The sequence below is a fragment of the Mauremys mutica genome, chromosome 11, assembly GCF_020497125.1.
Source record: "Mauremys mutica isolate MM-2020 ecotype Southern chromosome 11, ASM2049712v1, whole genome shotgun sequence".
Lineage (NCBI taxonomy): Eukaryota > Metazoa > Chordata > Testudines > Geoemydidae > Mauremys > Mauremys mutica.
Window position 1 is genome coordinate 85,686,241 of NC_059082.1, and position 15,774 is coordinate 85,702,014.

Consider the following 15,774-nt stretch of genomic DNA (forward strand, 5'->3'; position numbering starts at 1 on the left):
CCACAAATTGCTGGTATTTAATGACATTTTCCAAATATTTTTAATAGAAATCTCAGATCTTGTTCCTAATCTGACATTTATCTTCTGTTTAGCATGGAAAACAAATAGAGAGCCTGAGAACCATTGCTCATATTATAAATGACTTTATTGTAGGTTTTATTACCTTGCCTATTAAGTTGTCACAATCTGTGCCTCTTCCCATTCTGGTGATGACCAGCCAGTGAAATCTGTCATCTTTGCTGTAGGATTTACACAGGACCCTAGTGATGACGTTAGTCATGCAGAGGATAATTATCAACTAGATTATTAATGTTGCTCGGTTGCCCTAGGGGATAATATGTCAGAGAGGTTAAAATATTGACAAGCAATAAAGCTTGTGTTATAATTAGACGGGCACCAGAATAGCTGGCTGGCTGTGTATAGGGAGCTGAGATACGGCATTACATTCCCGTGCAAAAAGGGCCAGAGGTCCAAAACCATAGCGTCAAAGGGCAGAAAGGACCACAGGATCACCCAGTCCGACTGCCTGTATATCACACCTGCACTCTAAACACAGCAACTGGGATTAGCACAAGGTAGACAGACACTGGACTGGACTATCAGTGGAGACTGGACTCTCATGTGCCACAGACAGAGAACAGGAGGGGCTGAGGTCACCAGTGCACAAGGCCTCTGCCGTGGCAGGGAAGTGATTAAGTGAGATACCCCCTGGCAATCCTGGCCCACAGGATGCTGAGGAAATGGCCACATCTTGAATCATCTGCTAGGGTGAGACTGCGCCAACTCTGTGTGTCCATTCTGATTCTAAGAGTGTGGCCCGTCCAATTTCTATTGGGTCCATAAGCTCTGCTGACTCTCACCTGGCTGAGGTGTGGCTGGCTGGCTGTGAACAATTTAATAGGCTGCTGTAGCTAAAGTAGAAGGGGATTTCTATGTTTCCTTTGTATCTCCTTTGTCTTCCTGAAGGCTGTCCTCAATTTAAGGTATGACAGACAGGGAAGTGTCGAGCTTTCTTCTGGGATTGGGCCAGAACGTGTATGTCTAGGATTTTGCTGAGCTAAATTGGCCTTTGGTTCAGGCACTACCAGCAAGAGGCACTGAATAACTGCTTTGGTGGCATATCTGAAGTGAGACTACAAAGCTAACCTTGGTCATTCCTCTGGATCTACTATTGTCACATCAAGAAGAGTAGCCCAGGGACTCAGAAGTTCATAAATAATTTCCCATGGAAAGCACGTACGCCAGCCAGATGAAATCTCTCTGAGAAAATGTGGGAAAGTGGTAGATTTAACCTACTTCAAAATGTCATTTTCTGAAAAAAAAATTGATGCACATCTCTTTCTAAGTGATGCTTAAAGGATGTGTATGCACTGCAGCTGCATGTTAAATGTGCAGCCCTCTATCTTGAGGGTGGGGGCTGTGGATAGTGGGAAGAATTGGCTGCAGGATGCGCTGCCAGTGCATCTGTGTATAATCATATGGAAATATATGGGTTCCCCATAGCTGGACAAAACCAACAAACAGCCAGAAGACATGTCATAAATTAAATTGGGTTAGAGATTGCCCTTTAAATGATATCACTGTTAACTCTGCTCTTCAAACCGGGGGCTGGGGTCTCTGAGAAGTCTTATTTACTCTTGGAAGATGTTCTATAAAACAGGCTCCTCTACGCCGTCTCTGGACTCATCCAAGGATATCCATTCCTGCTGAACGCTGGGCTTCTCCACCAGGCTGGCAGAAGGAATTTTTCAAAACACCAGCCCAGCGTGGGCACGGTGACACGGGTGGCATGGTGGCATGTCTCCAAGGCCAACTGAGGAGCTACAGCAGCAAGTCCTGACACCTAGAAGAGTCCCAGACATGGGAGACGGCACCCAAGTGGCACTGGAAAGTATTTAGAAAATGCACCCGTCTCTGAATGTCTCAAGATGCACAATGTGAGAACATGCAACTCTCTCGCCTTGAAAACCCAGAGCTGCAGACGTGCTCTGTCCCTCCAGGCAGCAGCCTAAGTCTATTTTAATGTAACAGTTGCAGATAGCTGAAGATCCAGCTTAGCAATGTCCATAGCAACAAAGATAGGTGGGCGGCAGAGGATCAGGCAGTGAGAGAGGGCCTGGGGTCAATCAATCGTTTATAGTTCAGAGTGAGGCAAATTGATAAGAGGGATTTAAAAAGAGGCAAATTCGTGCTACTTCTCTGACCAGCTACGACAGAAACTGGATAGGCCAAGCATACGGGCATCATCTAACCTCTCCAGCCAAACCCGCGGCAATCGCCCTGCCTGGGGAGGGGTCTAAGGAAGGGGAGAGCAAAGAGGCCTCTGGGAATGCTGGACTTAGTGACGGGAAAGTGCAAGAAAGCCCAGGGGAGATGAGGGGACACGACGGTGAACTCTAACCCCAGGGACTTGCTAAGCAGGGTGGGTGAGGCATTGGAGGACAGGACATGATTTCTGGAGACAAGTTTTTCCTGTCTCTGTAGCTAAGCTAAGGGGTGCTCACCTCCCTGGGTTTTGCAGAGCATTTGTCCCAGGGGAGTTACTCAAATAGTTGCTTTTCTTTTATTACCACTAACTCTGGTTTTAATAAATCTTGTGTTCAAACTTCATACAAACAGCCCAGAGGCTATGTCTTCACTGCAGTTAGACACCCTCAGCTGGCCCGTGCCAGCTCCTCGGGCTGCAGGACATCTAATTACAGTGTCCCTGCGCTGCTGCAGCTCCCTTTCTCCCCAGCCAACACACACTCAGATCCCACGACCATACGCACAGCCCACGTGCCTTCTGAGACACCAGCTTCCTCTCCACGCTAGGAACACACAGCCACCCTGACCAAACACACCAGCCTTTGGACTCCCTGGGAAAAGCGCCAAACTGGCGGCAGATGCTCCGCCCGCGGATTGGGAGGGGCTGGATGATAATGGGGACAGGAACTGGCTGGAGTAGGGTGACCAGTCAGCAAATGTGAAAAGTCGGGATGGGGTATGGGGTAATAGGAGCCTATATAAGAAAAAGACCCAAAAATCAGGACTGTCCCTATAAAATTGGGACATCTGGTCACCCTAGGCTGGAGGCACCTCAGGAGCTCAGTGAGTTTTACAAGGTGGCATCAGCACACAGGACACAGGTGACACAAATGTAAATGAATTAAAACCCGCCATGTCCAGAGGCTGACAGCAGTGATGTGCAGCATCCACTCAGCTGCAGCGCTTGGGAGAACCAGGAATGTTAAATGTTCCCATTTACAAACAGTTTGTCCTGGTCTTTCCTCTGATCACTGCAAACCACCTCTCTGGGTGGAAGAGGAGGGGGAGGTACCCCCTTCTGTCCTACTCTCCCAATGGCCCCCCACTCACACGCTCCTGCTCCATCAGCGCCCGCGTGGTGACAGACCCTGCCCCACTCACATGCTCCCTGCTGCCTCCACACCCCCAAGGTCTGAGCCCCCCCCCATACACACACACAGACACTCTCTACTTCATCAGCGCCCACGTCATGACAGACCCTGCCCCACCCACATGCTCCTGTCTCCCATAGCAAATGAAATAATCTAGATTTTCACATCAGAGGGCATCAAATGCCACGCCAGGGCCCTGCTAGTAAAATGAGGCCAATCCACACAACAGCCTGGACAGGGCAGCCCAAGCTGGTAGGTACAGACAGCGCACGCAGAGAAACAGGAAGCATCCATCAGACACAGGCTAGAGGTCAAACTTCCTGCTGCCAATGGTTTAAATAGAACCTGAGTTACTCAGTACCTCACTCTCTTAAGGGCTGGCGGGAGATGTTGGAAGGGAGGTTGCTGCATGAGCAAGGACAGGGAGGGAGTTCCAGGTGACCCCCTCTTTCATTTCATACAGTCAGCAAATGTTCCTGCCATGCAGAACGAGGCATGGGCAACTCAGGGTCACAGCAGCCCACTGCTAGGGATAAAATCATCAGCTACCAGGTCCCAGAGTCTCTTGTTCTAAAGCTCAGTCATTCCAGGGCACTGGTTGCCTTATCTCCCCACAAGAGTGAGGAATCTTGTTCCATTTAAAAATAATCACTATGGATTTAAGAGTCTAACCAAAGCAAGCTGGGGCTGGGGCTGGCAGCCAAGGCGAGTCCTGAAGGCTTTCAAAGGAAGTGATGTTGCACCTCCATCTGATGCAAGCAGGTGCTTCCAACACAGCCAAGGACGCAGGAGAGAATGGTCTCGGCAGAGCCGAAGTGCCTCTCCTGCCTCCGGGCACTGTACCGAGCTGCCAGCAGTTGCTGTGCTGAGTGGCCTCCTCGTCCCTTTGGAAAACCAGCAGTCCCTCCTCTCCAAGAGGTGTTGGCTTGGCACAGCTGCTGAGAGCACCTCCAGAGGCTCTGAGATGAGCTTACGGGGCAAGACGCTGCCACTGCTTAGATTTACAGATGGACCAGCAAGATTTTCCAACTCTTTTCCTATCTAGTGTAAAGTCCGAAAGCTTCAGAGAAGGGAAGGGGCAAGAGAGAGGATCATGGAGCTGGGGAGGCAGGAGAAAGGCTAGAGCTGGTGCTGAGGTGACGGGTGCATTGGGAAGAACGGATGGACAATGGAGAGCTAGAAGCAGGGAAGTGGGGAGCTTTCTTCCCGAGATGCAAGAGAAGCTGCACACAAGAGGCCATTCTATGTTTGACTGCAATGCAATTGCCTCTTTCTTTCTGGCACTTTGTCTAATGGAATGTGAGCACTTTACAAAGAAACATAGACCCCTTTCTTTTCTGTGTGTCCTAATACTGATCTGGGATCACTGTACACACCAAAAACACACTCCAGGGAGCATGCCACGCTGGAATATGCTCTGAGCCTATTAATGCAGCTGAAAGGGGGTGCTCTCCCAGCATGACACCCACATTGGGACCGTGACCATTTCTGGAAGACGAGACAGTGACTCAGGAGGTGTATTTGCTAAGTGTTGTATGGGAGGCCTAAGCACAAATCTCATCATTTGTTAGCAGCATTTGTGCGCTTACCTCCCACTCGTCACCCAGAATGTGTCTGAGGCCTGGTCTACACTAGGACTTTAATTCGAATTTAGCAGCGTTAATTCGAATTAACCGTGCACCCGTCCACACCAGGAAGCCATTTAGTTCGACCTAGAGGGCTCTTTAGTTCGAATTCGGTACTCCACCCCGACGAGGGGAGTAGCGCTAAATTCGACATGGCTATGTCGAATTAGGCTAGGTGTGGATGCAAATTGAACTTACTAGCTCCGGGAGCTATCCCACACTGCACCACTCTGTTGACACTCTGGACAGCAGTCCGAGCTCGGATGCTCTGACCAGCCACACAGGAAAAGTCCCGGGAAAATTTGAATTCCTTTTCCTGTCTGGACAGTTAGAATCTCATTTCGTGGTTGGACATCGGGGCGAGCTCAGCAGCACCGGCAGCAATGCAGAGCTCTCCAGCAGAGGAGTTCATGTAATCTCTGAATAGAAAGAGGGACCCGGCATAGACTGACCGGGAACTCTTGGATCTGATCGGAGTGAGGGGTGAGGAGTCTGTGCTTTCGGAGCTGCGCTCCAAATAACGGAATGCAAAGACCTACGAGAAGGTCTCCAAAGCCATGAGAGACAGAGGATACAGCCGGGATGCAATGCAGCGCCGCATGAAAATCAAGGACCCCAGACAAGGCTACCAAAAAATCAAAGCGGCAAACGGACGCTACGGAGCCTGCCACCACTGCCCCACAAGTGACCATGGACTCTGACGATGGGACAGTGTCGATGGACAGTTCCTCGGCGATGTTCACGGACGGGGAAGATGAGGAAGGGTTTCTGGAGGACGAGGCAGGCGACAGCGCTTACAACGCTGGTTTCCCCGACAGCCAGAATCTATTCATCACCGTCACGGAGATCCCCTACCAACCCTCCCCGGCCATTAACCCGGATCCTGAATCAGGGGAAGGAGCAGTCGGTAAGTGCTTTAACCATGTAAACTTTTATTCTTAATATAACAGGAATCTGAAGTATGTGAAAAGGAGGTCTCTCTATATATGGGGATAGAACAGAAATCCTCCTGGGAGATCTCCACGAACCTCTCCTGGAGGGAATCGAAAAGCCTCCGCAGGAGGTTCCTGGGGAGAGCTGCCTTATTGGGTGCTCCGTGGCAGCACACTTTTCCGCGCCAGGCTTTCATGAGGTACTCAGGGAGCATTGCCTCCCCGAGCACGGCTGCGTAGGGCCCTGGTTTGTGCTGGCTTTCACGCAGCATGCGCTCTCTATCTCCTTCAGTGACCGTCCTCAGGGTGATCTCGCTCGGAGACTCCTGCATGTAATTAGGGGAATTACTGTAATGTTACGCCTGGTCCAAAGTATTTTTAAAAAATCTCCGGACAGACGGCATAGCACAGACTCAGCACGCTGCTGCGTGACGAGCGTAACGGAAAGCCAAAGAATCAAATGGACGCTCATGGAGGGAGGGGGGACTGAGGACGCAAGGTATCCCACAGTTCCTGCTGTCTCCGAAAAGCATTTGCATTCTTGGCTGAGCTCCAAATGCTTCTAGGGTCAAAAACAGTGTCCGCGGTGAGTCAGGGCATAGCTCGCCAATTTACGCAGCCCCCCAACCACCCCCAGAAGTGAAAGGGAAAACAATCCTCTCTTGACTCTTTTACATGTCACCCTATCTTTACTGAATGCTGCAGATAGACGCGATGGTGCAGCACTGAACACCGACATCCTTGCTCCGTCCCCCCCCGCCATGGGTGGCTGATGGTGCAGTAAGACTGATACCCATCGTCATCATCAGCCTATTGGCACATGGGGCAGTGCAAAAGGACTGGTAACCATGCGTACTAGCATCTGTGAGGTTGATCAAGGGCGCCTGGCCCTAATTTTTCCTGGTAGATGGTGCAGTATGGCTGGTAACCGTCCTTATCATAGCAACAGGGGGCTGAGCTTCATCAGCCCCCACCCTTCATGTGTAAAGAAAAGATTCAATTGCCCCTGGACTAGCAGCAGGATGCTGTGCTCCTCTCCTCTACGCTCCTTAATGTCCTATCTGGACTATCATAGCAACTGGAGGCTGCCTTCCACTCATTTCTCACTAACAAGTCACTGTGTCTTATTCCTGCATTCTTTATTACTTCATCACAGAAGTGGGGGGACAATGCTATGGTAGCCCAGGAAGGCTGCGGAAGAATGGAATCAACAGATGGGGTTGTTGCAGGAGCACCCCCTGTGAATAGCATACAGCTCATAATCTATGCAGGATCTGACACAGAGCAGCTTGGTTCTCTGATACAGTGGTTCTCTAGTACACTTGCCCATATTCTAGGCAGGACTGATTCTATTTTTAGATACCAAAAAGGAGGGATTGACTCAGGGAGTCATTCCCAATTTTGGCTTTTGCGCCCCTGGCTAAGAGCAGCCAGGGGCACTTATGACAGCAGCAAATGGTGCAGTGCAAAAGGACTGGTAACCATGCCCATCTTATTAGCAATTTATGGTATGGTAGATGGTACAGTATGGCTGGTAACCATCTCTGCTGTCATGCAAAAGCAAAAGCATGCTGCTGTGTAGCGCTGCTGGACCGCCTCTGTCAGTGGCATCTAGTACACATACGGTGACAGGCACAAAAGGCAAAATAGGCTCCATGGTTTCCACGCTGTGGCGTCTGCCAGGGCAATCAGGCTTGAAATGATTGTCTGCTGTAGCTTTCCCGGAGGAAGGGATGACTGACGACATTTACCCAGAACCACCCGCGAAAATGGTTTTTGCCCCATCGGGCACTGGGATCTCAACCCAGAATTCACAGAGACAGACTACACTGTGTTCATTCTTCGCAAAAATTTATCTTTGCAAGGAATTCACTCCCTTTTTCACATCACACAGCTTCGACTGTCTCCAGACCTGCCACAGCATCCCCCTCACAGAGGCTGGCAAAGATTAGGCGGCGAAAGAAAAAGACAGGGGACGAGATGTTCGCTGAAGTTATGGGGTGCTCCCGAGACGAGGCGGACCAGCAGAGCCAGTGGAGGGAGACCCTCTCTCTGTACCAGCGCTCACACAGCGAACGGGAGGAGAGGTGGCGTGAGGAAGACAAGCAGTCGACTCAAACGCTGCTTGGACTACTGAGGGAGCAAACGGACATGCTCCTGCGCCTTGTGCATGTTCTGCAGGACCTCAGGCAGGAGGACAGAGCCCCCCTGCAGTGTATCTGCAACCGCCCTCCCCCGCCACAAAGTCCCATACCCCCCCTCACCCAAAATAACCAGAAGGAGGGGCGCCAGAGGCCGTGTAAACTGTCACTGCACCCCAGCAGAGTGCTCAAGTACCCAAAAGCTCTCATAGCCTAAATTTTGAGAAGTCCTTTCCTTCCCGCCTCACCCAAGCCCCCATCCCAGTTTCATCCCCTAACTGTCTAGTTGATAATAAAAAATACTTTTCTGTTAATTACTTTTTCCGTCATGTTCTTTTAGAGGAGACTGTGTTTGAAGGGGGGAAGGGGGTTGGTAATTTGACAGGACAATCACCTTTACCAGGGTACAGACATGGGGGCAGGATCAGCAGCAGGTCACACACACACTGCAGTCAGTACGCACCCTGGTCGGTATGGGAGGTGGTTTGCAGGTTCTGTGTGGGTGGGGGGGTACGTGACTTTGTAGCGGGGGAGGGGGGTTACAGACCTCATGCAACGGTCCCTGTCCTGGACCACAGAGCCATGCAGCAGAGGAATCTGTATCCGTCCTTCCCCGCCAAAAGGCCACATAGCCCCCCCACACAGAGTGCCAAAAAGGAGGGATGGCAGGCTCCGTTGAAACATCCAGTCCGGCACTGCAGACCGCTCTGGGAGCAGGAGCCTGTCATTCCTCGAGTTTACAGGCGGTCTTTACATCACTGCACACCCTACCCAGCACAGTCCGTGTCCCAGTTTCAACCCTGTAACGCAAAGTCATCAATAAAGAAACCTTTGTAAAGTTACAGTGAAACATGTATTTTATTTTTAAACGTGTGTTGGAAGTTGGGGAAGCGGGGTGGGCGGGGTATGTAACTGCAGATGCTAGTCAACAGTCACTTGGTAAAGAAACAGGGGCAGGTTCAGCTTCTCTGTAAAGAAACTGAACAGTCACAGGTCACGCTGCTCGCTGCTCGCTGGTACTTGAAGAGTTCCTTGTCGCTGTGCAAGGCGCCTGCACAGAGCTTCACGAGCCAGGGCATTAGCGGGTAGGCTGGGTCCCCGACGATCACTATAGGCATCTGCACATCCCCAAGACTTATTTTGTGGTCCGGGAAGAAACTACCTTCCTGCAGGCGTCTAAACAGACCAGAGTTCCTGAAAACACGCACGTCATGAACTTTGCCCGGCCACCCGACGTTGATGTTGGTAAAACGTCCCCCATGGTCCACCAGTGCTCGCAGCACCATTGAAAAGTAGCCCTATTTCTCAGCAGCTGACTGTGGAAGAGGTGGACGATAAGGTGCGAGGAGTTGACAACGGCCATAACTGCAGCGGGATCCGTGCTCAAAGTGCTGTGGCGCCCGCGCTGTCGCTGAGCAGAAAAGTGCACGAACAGATTGCCCGCAGGCGCTTTCAGGGAGGGAGGGAGGGAGGGAGGGCGTGATTGACGGTTCAATGATGACAGTTACCCAAAACCACCCTCGACACATTTTTTCCCCCAGCAGGCATTGGGAGCTCTACCCAGGATTCCAATGGGCAGCGGGGAGTGCGGGAACTGTGGGATAGCTTCCCACAGTGCACCGCTTCCAAAGTCGATGCTGGCCCCGTTACTGTGGACTCAGACAGTCGAATTAGTGTATTTAGTGTGGATACACAAATTCGACTTCATAAGGTCGATTCCACAAATTCGAATTAAGTAGATTCGAAATAGTCTTGTAGTGTAGACGTACCCTAAGTGAAACAAGGAACGAGGCAGAGCAGGTATCAGAGGGAGGGATTTATACAGACGCCCATTTTCTAAAGCAAAATCCGGGACACTGAGGCAAGTCTGCATGAATTGTCTTGAGTTCACGGTACCACCCTCACCGGGCAATAGCTGTGTCCACAACACAGATGCAAAACACTCCATCAGAAGAGAGGGACCAGCTAGTATTTGTTATGTAACAAACATGGGAATTCCAGTGTGTTATCCAGCGACAGTCTGAAAAGGACCTGGGCACTTGGGGGTTATCATTTACAGAAGTATAGAAACTAGAAAGAGACAAACATACAAAGCTCCTTCTCTGCCCAGCTCCTGCTAAAGAAAATTGCAGCCAGGATGTATTTGATACTGTGCAGATAACATAAGTCTTTATTATCACCAGACTGCAGCTGCTGGGAACGTACAAATCACTCAGTATCTTCAGGGTGCACGAGACAGGGATGTTAGGAAGTTCTTCCTTCCAGATGCTGTCCATTTGTGTTATAGTCAGCAGAGCCCTCGGAATCAATTTCACTGCACATACAAATTACAAGTATTCGGGATGTTAGATAGAATGTGAACTTGTCCTTTCTTAGAACTAAATGGCTTTTAATGGCACCTGAAGTGGCCTAGAAATTAATCTGCCCATACTGGATACATTGCTGTTGCTGCTGATCTCCCTGCACATTGTGAACAGGTAATGGAACCAGCACTGCAGGATTGTAAGAAAAAAAGAGTGTAAGAATGTGACTTATAGGTGATAAGACAGACAGGGAAATGACTCTTAGGAGATGTAGGAGGATAAGAGTACTGTCTCTTTAAATCTGTAGCATGAAGGCAGGCAGACAGGGGATGCAGAGAAGCAGAGACAGAGGCTGAGCAACATGAAGAGGTCTGTTTCTCTTGCTCTGAGAAAGTTGCTTGGTCAGTGTTAGAAGAAGCGGTACATCCTGTGAATCTTTCCCAGGATCCCAGACATCTCTGACAGAGCTAAATCTGAGAACGTAGCAGTTCTGTACACCCTAGCAACTCTGCTGCCTTCTCAATGGTGACTTCAGCTCAGCTATTTACAGAGACCAGGGTGTTTTACATGTACACTGCTCCTGTCATGTGCCTGATTCACCCATTTGTGCAGTAAGTTTCAGAGCAGACACCCGACAAGGCAACTAGAGCAGGGGCTCAGCTCAGCTGGCTTCAGGTGCCTCCACTGCCTCACTGTCTTTTCTTCCCTGCTTAATCTTTATCTTGTGGGTCTTTGCACAAGAACCTTCCACACACCCTCTCCCTCCGGATCATTCAAATAAAGTTAAATGCACAAATCTTCCACAACCTTTGGTGCAGGGCTCACAACCCTAACCCAGCTGAGGCTTTCCCAGTTGGCTCCTTCTCTCTGTAGGCTTGCACTCCCCGGGCTCTGTACCGAGGAACTGCAAGAGTCTCTGTCTCTCAACCCTCCTACACACCCACCCACGACTCTCTATCCTGCCCAAACTCTGGCTGCCTTTATATCTCCCAGCTGGCCTGGTTCCTAAGAACATAAGAACAGCCTTGCTGGGTCAGACCAAAGGTCCATCTAGCCCAGTATCCTGTCTACTGACAGTGGCCAGTGCCAGGTGCCCCAGAGGGAATGAATAGAGCAGGGAATCACCAAGTGATCCATCCCCTGTCGCCCATTCCCAGCTTCTGGCAAACAGAGGCCAGGGGCACCATCCCGGCCCATCCTGGCTAATAGCCATTGAGGGACCTATCCTCCACGAATTTATCTAGTTCTTTTTTGAACCCTGTTATGGTCTTGGCCTTCACAACATCCTCTGGCAAGGAGTGCCACAGGTTGACTATGTGTAAAAATAGTTCCTTTTGTTTGTTTTAAATCTGCTGCCTATTAATTTCATTTGGTGACCCCTAGTTTGTGTGTTATGAGAAGGAGTAAATAACATTTCCTTATTTACTTTCCCCACACCAGACATGATTTTATAGACCTCTAGCGTATCCCCACTTCGTCATCTCTTTTCCAAGCTGAAAAGTCCCAATCTTATTAGTCTCTCTCCATATGGAAAATTTATTTATCCCCATAATAAAAATGTTTAATTTTAACATTTTCTGTTTAACATTCTCTGTAATTACTGATGGAACAGAAAGTATTTCCTTATCACTGTATAATATGAGTACATCATTCCATTTCTTTCCAAATACAGAACAGACATTTATTGAATAGTTCTGGCTTTTCTGCATCATGACTGACAATCCGGACCTAGCATTTGATCTACACAATTTCTAGGATTTCATTTATTCCTCATATATTTAAATAATTCCTTCTTGTTATCCTTTACACTACTGGCTACAGATCTGTAATGGTACCCTTGGGTGTCTTTGTCAATTGTCTGCATTTCCTAACTGCCAGGCAGTACTTAACTATCAACTTCCCCATATTTCCATATATAATTGTATTGCTGCTTTTACTTCACTCTTAATGAAGGCTTTTTTAACTGAAGTAGCCTTCTTTCATTATTGTGGAATTGTGGTTATTTGGGCCGTCAATTAGAGTATTCTTAAACAATTCCCAATTATTATTCACATTTTGTATGTTTCACTCAGTTTTGCTCATCACTGTTTCCAGGTTTGGGAAATGGGCCCTTCTAAAGCAGCAAGTGTGTGTACTGCTAGTAAGGACTGCATGCAGAGCAAAATAGTGCTGCTCTGAAAATACTTGGTATCAGACCCACAAGTGATGCTGAGTGGAGCAGTGACTATACTGAAAGTTTAGTTACTGCATAAAGGTCACACTTTACCCTCAAGTTTTCTGAGAAAATCCACTGTGGATCAAGTAGAGTGGATGGCTCTATCTCCTCTGGCCTGACCAGGCCAATGGTTCATAATTAAAAATGTGGTCAGCCCCCCTTTGCTGAGTGAGATTGCTACCCTGAGTCTAAAAACGTTGCATTGTAGCTTTCCGCCAGACGCTCCAGGCAAGCAGCCATCATGCCCTAGGATCCTTCCAAAGAGAAGTAAGTAGCCTTTATTCAGCAGATTCTTAGCTGATTCCAAGCTGTCCAGATCTGTCAGTAGTTTCGTGGTTCAACCTACACATCACCATGCACTTTAATTGCTCTGCTGGGGAGGTTTCCATCTTAAGTCTGTGATTTTGTGCGTGAACTTTTGCCTTCATAATGCAAAAAAAGTGCTAATGTTTGATGAGTCAGATCAGGGCAAGGAGACAATTGGGTGCCAGTCAGAAAGCTAATAAACCTAATGCTCGGTGTGGCTTGTTATTTACTTTAGGAACATGAAGTTCGGAGAAAGGGTATTTCATGCTTTTTACTAACAGCAACTTTGAGAATTCACCAGGGATGAGTTTAATACCTTGGAAAAGGTTAGCATTGTTAGGGATTTACTGCCATATTTGAAATGGTTTAAACTATTATTTTTATTTCCTTGGGTACAATGGAATCTCAGGACGTTGTGCAATGGTAGATGGTCAGTTTGTGTCTGAATGAAAGAACCCGTGAAAAGCTTGGGCAGTTTTAAATAGCTCCTGATTCTGCATCCTTGGCAGAGGGCAGGGAACTGCCATCAGGCCTGTTATGCTGTAGCAGCTGGCCCCGGATTTCTACCTTTCTGCACTTTCAGACCAATAAGATCCAGGAAAACCCTGACAATGGCAAGTTTACATCCCAGGTCCCCCCAGGCTCACAGGCGGCTCCTCCTCTCGCTGTCAAGTGAGCAGAGCCAGGAGCTATTAGTGTCCTTCCCCGTTCGGACACAAACTGATCAGCTAATCATATACAGATCATCCCCTCTCCAATGCTGGCCAGCACCATGTGCAAGAAACCCAGTATGGAATAATCTGCTCATGGTGGATGTCCTTCCCGTTTGGGGACCCGTCACTGAAGCTGGCTTATGGCCTAAAGCAGGAGAGTTTTCTAATCTTATGTAACTCTGAATGTGCTCACTACACAAATAAAGGTCTACTCCTCTTTGTAACCATGCCAACCTGTTAACCCAAGGGATATCTTGTGGCAGTGAGTTCCAGAGGTTAATTGTGCACTCAGTAAAAAAGGGATTTCTCTTTATCAGTTTAAAATGTGTTGCCTTTCAGTTGCATTGAATATCCTCTCGCTCTTGTGCTGTGAGAGGGAATGGAGTGCCCCATTTACCATCTCTGCACGTTCATTATTGTATATACTTCTGTTATGTCCCTTCCCAGTCATCTCCTCTCTACCCTAAATAGTCCCAATCTTTTCAATCTCTCTTCACACAGAAGTGTTTCCAGGCCTCTAATCATTTTGTCAGCCATCTCTGAATGCTCAAGGAAATGACAGCTTATACTTTTATTATGCACTCCTATTTCATTGGGAATTGCACCTGTGTGTATTTGTCTGAACCTGTTTGTCATAGTTAACAACCAGCCAAAAAATCTTCATGAACAACCTGCAAATATCAGCAGAGACTCTTGTCAGCAGATGGAGTGTCTGGGGGCTGCAGAGGAGACCGAGCATGGAAGGGAAAGGGGAATTCCCCTTTATCAAATGCACTTCTCAGCCTTGCCAAAACCCCTTTGACTTTCAGACCTCCTGTGGTTATTCTTTCCCTGTGTCTCAGGCGATGCCCTAAAGTGGGAAGTAGGCTCGGAGAAATAACTGCTCTTTTCACTCAGCCAGCGAGAAACTGTTTGCTTGGAAAACTTGACATCTGCTGCATCCTACTGCAGCTAAGCCCTCTTTCCTGCGGAGGAAATTAAGGGTGTTGGTGTCTATTGCTGCTCATTTCACGGGGTATGTGAGAGCCTCCAAGTGAAGTCATTTGTGTAAAGCCCCGTGAGAGTGTCAGCTGGGGTTGCATCTGTCATGCCATGCAACAAGACAAATAGAACTGGAGGTGGCGTGTCAACCTCAGCAATTGCATAAGCACAGTGGAGGAAACAGCAGTTTTCAGAAACAATTATTTTACTATTGTAGGAGTAGTAACAGCTCTCATCTTCTGCACATAGTGCACCTGGGGGATGGCTCTGAAAGCTACCAGACTCCCCTCATTTCTTCACAGGATACTAATTGACAAACCAAAAACACCTAGCAGCAGTGCTCCATTTCCCTAAGGTATCGGAATTTGCACCCATGGATGCAGTCCTGGCAGAAGGCATTACCCCCTTTGCAATCGTCAGTGGGCAGGCTTTGTAACACACAAGGATCTGAGTGCATGGAGTGGCGTGTGCTGCTAAGAGGTATGAGGGGGCTTTGCCCTACAGACTTCAACATTGAAAATGCCTCAGTGACTCATCCTCATTTCCTTCAACTATACACAAAACGCACAGTGTCCAGGCCATTCTGATCCAATCCCAAACCCACAGCACATCTTTCCTGCCGGTTGGCCTGGTTGCCCTTAGCTGGAGCAATTCTGTATCGAAGTGTCTCCAGCTTGTCACGTGTTCGCTGTGACAAGGGAAAGAGAAATGATCCAGCTTTTGGTCAATTGTGAACCTTGCACTAAGGCAGCACAAACCAGGCAGAGGTGGCTGGGGGAAGAGGGGTGTGTCTCTTTTTAGTGACGTTAAACCGTTTGTGCAAAGTGCAGGTTGCACTGTCTTGCACTGCCCGCTGCAGGAGAAGAAGCTATTGATTTCCACAGAAACTTTAGTTAAGTGAGTGACCTACTAAATGAAACTTATTTGACACCAGCTGACTCTTGTAATTTAATTCCTGAATGAAGCGAAGTCTCCAAAGGTTTGTCAGATTCTTTATCTTGAATGATGAAAGGCATTTTCCTTCCAGCCATTTGCTCTTGTGTTCCAGGAGCTGCTCATGTGCTCTCAACTCAGACTGAGCCCTCCAAAGAGTCCCGCACAGTTACAATATCATTAGCCAACTGGGGGTGATGCACATCAGCAGGCTTGCTGAGTTAGAA